Consider the following 12,219-nt stretch of genomic DNA (forward strand, 5'->3'; position numbering starts at 1 on the left):
TAATTCAAGGCAAAAATACAAGCACACATATTTATTTAGACATTTTATTTTATTGTGCATTTACGTTTATGTAAGAAACATATTTCTCAATACTGATTTTATCATAGATAAATATTACTAAAATGTTAAAAGAATAAGATTGAACCGTATGCATATAGTCGGATGATTATATCTATGTAGGTCTAGTTCAACTCTGCCCCCCCCCCCCTTCCAAAAAAAAAGTTTGTAATAGTTTAATTAACTTTCTTTAGTTTAACTATCTTTTGAAATTCATGATAAACTAATAGTTTAACTACTTTATTTTAGTTGAAAACTAGTTTTAGTTTAACTTTTAAAAGTTAGTTTAGTTCCCATCACTGCCTGTTTGGCGTTTTTGACTTGTGCTTTATGCCTACATTTCTACCGACATTCTGCCCCTCGTTACTTAAGCCACATTGTGATACATCGCTTAGGTACCAAGCTTTTAAGAACTCTGGTCAGATTTTCCCATAATGTAACTTTTATATGATTAAGTTTAAGAAATATAACAGGAATGAGATTTGGCCGAGAAGTATCGGCTATTATAATTTATCTTTTGGTCACCACATCATTAAATGTGACTGATTTTTTTCTAAGCTGGATTTTTTTCCCCCTCTTGTACTTTCAATATAAGATTTATCTTAATTACGTGTTCCTACAATTGTCATGCAGAGCTTCAACGTCCAGCATACAATCATAAGACTCTTCCTTCTTGGACGGCAAGGAGAAGTTCATTTTAACCGTAGGTAAAGGATGAGTTTATGGCATCACTATTATAATTAATATCTCCAGCCATCCCCGATTCACACGCCCAATTAACTAGTAAAGTTTCCCTTTCAGACATTGCGATCTATAGGGCAGATCGATGTAATTATCATCTGTTGCTGTGGCCCACGATTAACGAGGGTGTCATGTGGCCAGGACAACGACCAAACGCCTTTACGGTTCTCACACTAATGTCAGGTATCCATTAGAACTGATTGGACAAGATCCAGAAATTAAGTATCCCAGTCTTCGCCAGGATTTGAACCCGTGACGCCCGGTTCGGAAGCCAAGCGCTTTACCACTTAGCACGCCTCCCCCGAATGAAATCAAATAGAACTAATCTGTTAATGCAACAGAAGATTCATTCTCTTGACAGTGCTGCAAGCTAATGTCCTTTCACTATCCATCATGTCAATCTAATGATGAAGATAACGGAGATATTTATTCCCACTCCAGACCACGTATTTTCCTCCCCTTTTTTCTGCTTGACTGATGTAGGCTATAGATGTAGGGTCACACGACAAGCTCTTCAGAATTAGAAATCATCTAAATTGATTCCACATTGATCTTAGTATTCAATACGAGCGTCGGGCATATTAATTAAAAGATCGTGAATTCCCGATAACACGTCCTAAAGAGGCGGGGGTGGGGTATTAGAGAACAAATCTCACGAGAGTCAATATATCTTAATCAAAGACCTATTCTATAGTTATGGTTTTGATTCTTTCTTATGAAGAAATATTATTATGAAGGGAGATTGAAAAGATATATGTAGATTTAGTTTGCTATACGCGATAGTGAGCAAGATAGTTCCCCTTTCAGACCCTGCGATTTATAGGCAAGTTAATAACGAGGCCACGGTTAACGAGGGTGTTATGTGGCCAGCACAACTCTCTACCCCTTATACTATATGATTAAAGGGAGCTCTCAATGTTTGGCCTAAGCTCGCCCTTTTGTTTCTGTCAAGTCATACTATAAAAAGACATGCAACGAAAAAAGATGACAATGAAAATAATTTGATGTTAAACTTTATAAATGCGTTTCTTGGCCGAAATTCAAAACCCGAACCCGAGACCCTTTGCTTCGGAAGCCAAGAGCCTTACGTCTCAGCTCCCAAGCAAACAAAATTACCATAACTATAGTACTTCAAACATTTACAATTATCGCATCTCGGCGTAAAAGATTCTTTATCTTTGCGTTTATCTGAGTATTTTAGTAGGTTTATGTTTTTGTATTTGTAAGTTAATGATTTATAATCTACAGCTAAGAGTTTCCACTTACTTGGGATCCTTCAAAATAGTTTCCAGAGATATTTTTAATCGTTTTGAAGAAATGGACAATTTTGATTACAAGGGGCCCCCTCTCTCAAAAAGCTTAGGGTCTTATTAAGTTTAAGTCCGGTCCTGATTTAGGCCTATGTTATCGCTACTTTTCTTTTTGATATAGATCAAGTACTGGCTTTGACTGCTTGCGGCAAAATTTGTAGGTCGCAGCTGGGGCTGCGTAGCCAATTGAAATACTGCACTCCTCATTAATCTACGCACTCGTAGTCAAACATGTAACATATATAGATTTGCATGTATACATTTGCACACTAGCGCGTCAGTGCAACACCGCTTGTGTTTACGAAATATTTATGAAATGAATGGAGTTCCTAATATGTCTTCCCTCTGAAACACTAGTTTGTTATTTGTGTAACACAAGTATTGTTTTAAACATTGTTTTTCTTTCATGACATTAAATTCAGACGAGCACTGAATTATCTGGTTCTAAGACTCTTCTTCCGAGGTTAACTTCGAAAGTTCTTCAGTAGAAACACAAACACGCGTAAGTTGGTGACGTCATTTGTTCGCTTTCATAATACAAACTAAATTTAACCTCACTCTTCAAATGATGCTGTTTGTGTATTTTAATAAATTAGAATGATAACACTTAATTTAGCTCCTGGTGGCCAGATAACAGTTGTTCTGATAAGTCTGAAATTTGATTGTATTAACTTTTTGCTGTCTCTATTGAGGAGAAATGCATAGAAATGATTATTAAAGAATCTATTCGCCTTTGAAAAATCTGGCCACACAACCTAAACTAAAGAAGCCAGGAAGAGTTAGTTGGCTACTTTTAGTCATTTGACTCTAAAGGCTATAGAGGCCTATTCTGAGACAATGTCACAATATCTTCCACACATACAGGTTGATGTGGCACTCGCTTTGCTGGTGGATCAACCACTTATTTTACATTTGGCACGATTTTCTTCCAGAACCAGAGGCGGCCTGAGGGGGTGGTGATTTTACGTTTGTTTCCCCCTCTTGTTATTATTCATCCTCTTTGGTTAAAAAAAAGAAGAAAGGTTGAAGGTCATTGTCGCTTTAATTTTTGGAATGTTCCAGTTTAAAATGAACATTTCAGACATTGTAAGCTTTGGTGCTTTATTGTGTTGTAGGTTTGGTCTGCAGTTTTCTTGACCTCGCTGTTGGCCTAGTGTTGTGTGTTAACTACGTCACCAGAGTGTGTTTGGATGACGTCAGCCAATACGAATGGTAAGGAGTTACATGACAGTCGCATCGGGTTAAAAACATGTGTACACACTTCCGGCGTGTCGACTGTAACATCTTTCTATGATTTCTATGATTAGTATTTGTTTTTAACTTGATATTGTACAAGAATCGGAATTTAAGTTGTAATGTAGGCTACTACTACATTACTACTTCTACTACGTGGGGACTTGGTGGCTGAGTGGTAAAACTCTTGGCTTCTGTACCGAGATATTTGGGTTGAAATCTCAATGAAAACTTGGATTTTGAAATTAGGTATTTTTAGGAGTTCACCCAACTCTACTTACAATTAATGCAAAGAAAATGAAAGTAGACCCCTATTAAAATGATCATAATTTCCAAGCATAATCTAGAGTGCAAAGCTTGCTTTGGTCCAATCTTGAGTAAGATCTCTAGTTTTTTTTTTTTTTTTTTTTGGGGGGGGGGGGGGGGGGGCAGTTGAGCGACACGTGCCAACATCACAGCATACTAATTTATATGTGCCTTACTTTATTTCAATTTTAACTGTTTATCTCCACGTATCTTTGAAGTGAATAATAATAATTGTAGTAGTACGGATTGTCTTTGAAAACAAAGATTGGAATGCAGTATTTCCCGTGGATACGCAGTCTAGCTGCGACTGCCTGCTACCTAAACATTTTACAACATACTGCGTAAACTAAAAAATTGTCTGCCAGTGATCAATTTAGGGTGTCTTTTCACCGTCTACGTCTGTCCCTGGCAGTGGATTTTTTTAGTCTGAAATATGTATCACTGGGTCTTTGTGAGAAATCTTCAGCTGTTTTGTTTGTAAGTCACCTGCTGCCAGGCGCTCTCTTCTATGTCATGTAAAGCAAGCTGACCTTTAAAGCGTTTCGGGGGGAAAAATGGGGGGTGGCGGCTAATTTCCATCCACCATTCAGCTCTCTAAAAAAATAATACCTTTGGCATATGCTAGTCCCCCATACGGGATTCGTATCTATCTATCTATCTATCTATCTATCTATCTATCTATCTATCTATCTATCTGTCTGTCTGTCTGTCTGTCTGTCTGTCTGTCTGTCTCTATCTATCTATCTATCTATCTATCTATCTATCTATCTATCTATCTATCTATCTATCTATCTCTCTATCTATCTCTCTATCTATCTATTTATCTATCTATCTATCTATCTATCTATCTATCTATCTATCTATCTATCTATCTATCTATCTATCTGTCTGTCTGTCTGTCTCTATCCATCCATCCATTCATCCATCCATTCATCCATCCATCCATCTATAATAATAATAATAATAATAATAATAATAATAATTTTATTTATAAAGCGCTGTTAACAAACAAAATGTAGGCTTAAGGCGCTGTAATAACATTACAAACACAAACACGACAACGGAAATAAAAAACTAATATAAAAAAGTTTTAAACAAGTAGGTTCTTCTTAAAAGTGGTATAGCGTGTTGTCTGTCTGAGATCATTGGGGAGTGAGTTCCAAACCTTTGGTCCGTGCCCTGAAAAAGCCCGCAGACCGTAGCTTTTGAGAGAGAAACGTGGCACCACTAAAAGCGTTGAGTCCATTGAGCGCAGGGCTCTCTGGGGGACATATGGAGTAATCAGTTCTCTAAGGTACAGGGGCATCTCATTGTTATATATACACTGATGACAAAGTGTGGCGACCTCGTAATCGATTCTCGCTTTCACGGGAAGCCAATGGAGCGTGCTCAAGAGCGTAGTAGGAGAATCTTGTCTTGTTTTTCTAAGTACTATTCGTGCAGCGTTGTTCTGTATACGTTGCAGTTTAGCTATTTCGTCATCAGGTATTCCGGCATTACAGTAGTCAAGGCGGGAGAGTATGAATGCCACAGCTAGCGTTTTTGTTGACTCCGTTTTTAAATATGGTCGGATCTGGCCAAATCTACTCAGCTGCAGATAAAGACCCTTGCAGAGCTGACTTTATGTATGGGTCGAAAGATAGTGTTGAGTTGAAGAAAACTCCCAAGATTCCGCACTACATGGACATAAGGAAGCTGGCAGTTCGTGATAAAAAGAGAATCTGTGTTGTCAACTTTTGAGACGTTGTTCCGAGTGTCAATCTTAATTATTTCTGTCTTGTCTTCGTTCATCTTGAGTTTATTTTCAACCATCCAATTGCTCACCCTTGCAACGGTACTACTGATTTTCTCTGCCAGATGCGACACCTCTGAGGGTACTGAGGAATCGTATAACTGTGAGTCATCGGCAAAGAAATGGTATAGGATCTATCTATCTATCTATCTATCTATCTATCTATCTATCTATCTATCTATCTATCTATCTATCTATCTGTCTGTCTGTCTGTCTGTCTGTCTGTCTGTCTGTCTGTCTGTCTGTCTGTCTGTCTGTCTGTCTGTCTGTCGGTCGGTCGGTCGGTCGGTCTGTCGGTCTAATCTATCTATCTATCTATCTATCTATCTATCTATCTATCTATCTATCTATCTATCTATCTATCTGTCTGTCTGTCTGTCGGTCTGTCGGTCGGTCGGTCGGTCGGTCTGATCTATCTATCTATCTATCTATCTATCTATCTATCTATCTATCTATCTATCTATCTATCTAATCTATCTAATCTATCTATCTAATCTATCTATCTATCTATCTATCTATCTATCTATCTAATCTATCTATCTATCTATCTATCTATCTATCTAATCTATCTATCTATCTATCTAATCTATCTATCTAATCTATCTATCTATCTATCTAATCTATCTATCTATCTATCTATCTAATCTATCTATCTATCTAATCTATCTATATTTAATAATGTTTATTTAGGCAACCGTTTCCCTGGTAGTCAACTAATGAGACTTTATTTTAGGTGTGTGACTGGGTGATAGTGTTAATAATGACGTGCATAATTTTCTAGTATTTTGTAATGAAGAAAAGAAGCATTACTTCCCCTTGCAGATCTTGCGATCCTAAGGGCGGATAATATATAAAGCTTATCTGTTTATATAGCCAACGATTAACAAGGGTATCATGTGGACAGCACATCGACCAGCCGCCTTTACTTTTTCAAACTAATGACAAAGATCTCTTGTACCAACACAGTCGTAGGCCTGAGTGCACGAGGCAAGCAGTTATTGGTCACGACTGACCACTTGTTGCCACGATCCCGCTAGTATTTTCCAGTCACATAAATTGATTATGCATTCGTCAAGAGTCCTTTTTAGAGTTTATATGTATGTACTGAGTTGATCTAATTGAGAGCACTTTCCATGGCTCACTGTAGAAATAAGTTTGAATTAACTAGAAAACCAACAAGCAGAGTTTGAGTCTCAGCATGAACCACTAGATAAACACATGGATGCTGTAATTATCTTCTCACTGCCATTGATTCCTAACCCAACTGGTTTGCCTTCTAGAAGTATGACGAAAATAAAATGCTTCAATTTTGTCTTCAAAAGTTATGGATATTTCTGTGGTGAAGTTGACAACACATCGACTAATGAAAGAGAAGCTCTATTCGCTAAGACTGACTTCAACTGGTTTGTTGACACACTGATCTATTTTTACATAGTTTTTTATTAACTCACTGCGTCTGTCTGTCTGTCTGGGTGGATTCTTAACACAAATTTTTTTTCAATTTTTTAATTTATAATCAAGTGGAAATTTCGCAGAATTATTAATTGTCTATGGCGACTCTATGACTGTTTTGACAACACATGAATTAACAAGGTTACAAAAGACAGTTTGTAAGGAAACACAAACTCAAAATCGGCCCCCGAAGTGGTCCACCCAGGCAGGCTTCAATATTTTCAGAAAAAACATCCGAATGAAATTATATCTTAAAGACAAATGAGAGATAATGGAGAAAGAAGGTTAACAGATCTTGTGTAGTGCCCCAACGGTCCCGCAGATCAAAGGATAGGTGAAAGTGAATATAAAGTTAGATGTGAACCTGGCCTAACTAGTTCCCCTTTCAGACCTTGTGATCTATAGGGCAGATGATGTAAAGTTCATCTGTTTTTGTGGCCTAAGGTTAACGAGGGTGTCATGTAGCCAGCACAACGACCAACCGCCTTTACTTTTCCCAACTAATGTCAGGTACCCATTAGAGCTGAGTGGACTCAGAGGCGCCCAAAGATTCCAAAGTTGAAAATCCCAATCTTCACCAGGATTTGAACCCTTGACCCCCGGTTCGGAAGCCAAGCGCTTTACCGCTCAATCTCTTATTCTTTTTTTTTTTCCAAGAAATTACAATTCATTTAATATCTAATAATTTGTAAAAAAATAATTTTTAAAAAAAAATAAAAATAAAAAAATAAAACATGAGTGGTCAAGAAATAACAATTCATTTAATATCTACTAATTTGACAACGCTAAGGTTGTCAACTGTAGTCAACATGAATTTAAGTTATCTTATCTTGTAGACATTTTCAAAAAAATTAAACGAAGCAAAAATAACTCTGTAGTGTAATTGTATCCAATTAGTTTATGTTTCCTTTCAAGCACTTGGCATTTGTCGATGTCACTTTATGGCTAAAGGGGACATAATGTATTGAACTTGGTGGTAGTGCGAAGAGGAAAAAGTGACTGATTTCATCCTAGGCCTCCATTCTGTCTCATCAAATAGTATTTTAGACATATAATAATATTTACTTTTACACAACAGAACCTCATCTTTTCTACGAAGTAATACAGAGAAAAGGACTTCCTTGATAAGTAGACTCAGTATTATTGCTTTAACAGTAACAATCTTCAACATAAATGAGTTCATTATCAAAGTTGCACAGCAACATTAACAATCTTTCAGGACATTGACTTTGAAGCAATGCTATGTTCCCAGGTAGTAGCAAGTAATTAGACAAGGCAAGCCAATATAGGGTTTTATACCGCTGCCCTGTATTTAAAAAAGACTGGTCAGGGAACAGGTTAATCCCTCTCACGACAATTTTTTACGGGTCTTCTTGAGATGTAAGAGGGCTACTCTGGTATCATCAAGGTGGCCCGTGAGTCTGTTAGTCATTTTGGGATAGTTAACCAAGCAAACGTACTGCTGTATCACAATTGTTCGGGGTTCTGTGTAAATTATTTCAGGATAGGGGTGTCGATTAAGGATTCTTTTTTCTCTCATTACGAGGGGTTTAAAAAAAATAGTTAATGTCTTAAAATATTACATTATTCATAAAAGATTCTTGACTTTCAATTGTCTGCCCTTGTCTATATTCTTTAGGATTATGGGTTTTGGTTATTTTTGTTTCTAGTCTCTTCGCAGGCTCCATTCAGTTGCGTCTTGTTTTCTTATTCCTTTGTTTCCCAGTATGACTAGGATGAGGCTGCCGCTAAGATATAGACATTGTCATAGTGTTCTTGTTACGTTTCCACGGGCTTGCCATGTTCTGTGAGTGTAGTACAGACACACTTGATGTTGACTTGTGACATGCTCTCCGATCATGTGATCAAAGAGGACGTAACCGCGAGGGAGAAATAATTCTTCAAAAGTGTTGACTTCCCTTTAAAAGACAGTTCTTTAGTAGTTTTCCATAGATAAATAAAGTTCAACTTGATTCCTATCCCGCATCTCTCAGCCCAAACTCTCTTTAACCCAGGTACATACACACTCTCACACACTCGCATAACCACTTAAACTAATTGACATAATACCAATAGAGTAACTTTACAGATTGATTACAGTATTTAGATTTTTATCTCTGAGGCCTGACAATTTAGTCAGGGACAATAAATTATACAATAATTACAATTTCTATCTAACCAGTATAGTTATCAATTCTATCTTCAATTATTTTTCTAAATATTAACTCTAGATCAGTGATGCCCTGCCTAATTCGACCCGCGGGCCACTTTTATTTCCGACACTCGTGTCGCGGGCCACATGAAAAAAAAAGTAGGCCTAAAAAAACGATATTAACTTGAAACCCGTAGATCCTGTGCTTCATTAATTAATGGCATATTTGAAATGTATCTTTTTTTCCCCGCGTCAGAAGATGGCTTTATTTCTCTACTTAAAATATCAGCAAGTTTGGGCTTCATTTCTGTGCTTAGAATATGAGCAACATTGTAGCTAGCTTTACATTCAGTTCTCGGACCAAAGGTTTGGAACTCACTCCCCATTGATCTCAGACAGACAACATGCTACACCACTTTTAAGAAGAACATTAAGACCTATCTGTTTAAAACTTTTTTAGATTAACTGTCATTTCAGCTCTCGTGTTTTTGTTTGTAATGTTGTTACAGCGCCTTGAGCTTACATTTTGTTTGTTAACAGCGCTTTATAAATAAAATTATTATTATTATTATTATTTTCCTGTCTCTTTTTGGTAAATATTCCCATCAATCCTCCAATTTCTAGGCGTAGTTTAACAATCTTTTATTCGCGGCTCAAACCAAGAATGCCGTCATATTTGTTTCATAATTTCGTTTATATGTTGTTGTTTTATTTTAAATAGCCACACTTTCTTTATAAAACAAATATGTTGGCTTATTATCATGTTCCACAAACAAGTAAAGAACCGTTCACTTTTCCTGGTAGAAAACGTACATTCTACACTCAGATACCTATTTCATAATCGCACAAATGTTAAATGTCAAGGAACTTATCATCAGGAGAGAAATTGAGGGCCCTAAGCCCCTAACGTAAGTAAAGATACATTTTTACAATTTTTTTTTTTGGAAAAAGGGGGGATTTTCTACACCTTGTGCCGACATTTCGGCGGGCCGGATGGACTCACGTCGCGGGCCGGATCTGGCCCGCGGGCCATACTTTGGGCATCACTGCTCTAGATTATAATGATTTAAAGATACATTGTTATTAACAACTTTAATTCTACTGTGCCACACAAGACTTCTGTATTCACTCACTATTATTAGATTAAATTTATGAATCATCTTACTTTTGATTTTAGGCAATTTATTTAAAACAATAGCTAGGTTAAGATTAACAATGGTGTTACAGTTTGCCTCTAGTATGTCTTTTATAGTGCATCTAACATTATCAAATATTTTACATTTTAAAAACATATGGCTTTCATTGTTACCATTATCTGTGTGACATAAAACACGTGTGTACATTTCTTTTCTTACTTCCTACAGGGGTCATCCCGAAGATTAGTCTGTATGTTATTTCTCTGGCTTTGGGTGTAATGTGTTTGCTGTGTAGATTTATAAAAGTGTCTCTGAAATGTATTACATCTAACTCTCTACTCCATTTGATCCGATTGAATAATCTTTCTTGTAACTGTTTCTTAAGTGTTGTGTATGTGTCTTTTAATTTACTGTGTATTAGATGTTCATTGCCGGGGAGTATTCTTGATATGGATATGTAAAATGGATGTGTGTTTGTACCAAAGTGGTGTGGGGTGTCATTTTTTATTGGAATTATTTTATTTAACCTTAGGCCGTAGTAGTATAATGTTCATGGAAAATTGTTTGGGTTCTTGGCTATTTGTCCTATGTATTTAAATCTAAGTGCTTGTTTTTTGGTTCTGATGTCCTGTAAGTTTATCCTCCATCCTCTTTGTTATGTATAAGTGTTGTGTGTTTAATGTTTCTGATAGTGCTTTTAAATATAAAATTCCTAATGATTGTGTTTATGCTTGGTATAAAAGTTGGTGGAGGTTCTGTGATGTTTGCTAAATAAACTATCTTCGGGATGACCAGGTTGTTTACTAGTATTGCTCTACCAAATATAGTAGTTGCTGCATAATGAAATCTTTTAAGTGTGTTTTTGGTTTTCTTTAAAATATTTTCCCACTGCTGTGTGTGGTAATATGTTGGGTTGCTTGTCCACGTGATGCTGCATATTTTAATTTCCTTAAAATAAGTTAAAGGGGATGTTTGAGGGGATTTCCCACCTGCCCAATCCCATAATACAAGATTTATTTATGTTGATTTTTGACCCGCTTGCCCTCCCAAATTGAATAAACTTATCTGTGATTGCGGCTATGTCTTTTTCCGAAGAGGGAAAAAGGGTGGTGTCATCAGCGTATGCTTTAACTTTAACTACGGGCGTGGGGCCTGGAATTCTTATCCCCGTAATTCCACTATCTAGCCTGATGGTTTCTAAAAGGGGTTCTATTGCAAAGGGTGTATAAAAAAGGAGAAAGGGGACACCCTTGTTTAACAGATCGTCTAATAGGGATACTGCCACTAAGGGTTTGGTTTATTATGAGTTTGCTTGTGGCATCAGTGTAAACTAGCTTTATGTATTTCTTCATTCTTCCATCTGTCTTCGCCTTGTCTAGTATTTTGATCTATCATGGTCTATTCTGTTAAAGGCCTTTTCCTGGTCAAGTCTTTGTCTTTACAGTAATATATAATGTCTCTTAAAAAATGGTTAAGTTCGTCGATGTTTTTGTCTGGGTTGCTACAGTATTGGTCCTGTCCTATTAAGTGTGGTATGAGGGGTTTTAGTCTTAGAAAAATCATTTTCGTCAGGAGTTTGTAGTCGGTGTTTAGAAGTGAGATAGGTCGAAAGTCGCTAGGTGAGGTGTTGTTTTCTTGTTTTTTTTTTTGGTAGAAGTGTGATGTATGCTAAGTTGAAATTTCTAGGTAACTGTTCTGTCACTAACATGTCGCTGTATTGGTTTATAGTAGGGGTCCTATTTGGGGGAAAAAAGGCTTTGTAAAATTCAAACGTCAGACCGTCTGGGCCAGGGGATTTGTTGTTTTGTGTTGTATCTAAAGCAGCCCTCAGTTCGTCTAGTGCAGGGGTTCTCAACCTGTGGATCGCGACCCCCTTGGGGGTCGATTGACAATTTGCCAGGGGTCGTCTAAGACCATAAAAAATATGGATTGTTATTGTCTATTCTTCTATTGCTGTATGTGTGTGTGTGAGGTGGGGTCGCGGCAGAGTGGGAGATTGTAAAAAGGAGTCACCGTGCTTAAAAGGTTGAGAACCGCTGG

The sequence above is a fragment of the Biomphalaria glabrata genome, chromosome 5 (assembly GCF_947242115.1).
Source record: "Biomphalaria glabrata chromosome 5, xgBioGlab47.1, whole genome shotgun sequence".
Taxonomy (NCBI): domain Eukaryota; kingdom Metazoa; phylum Mollusca; class Gastropoda; family Planorbidae; genus Biomphalaria; species Biomphalaria glabrata.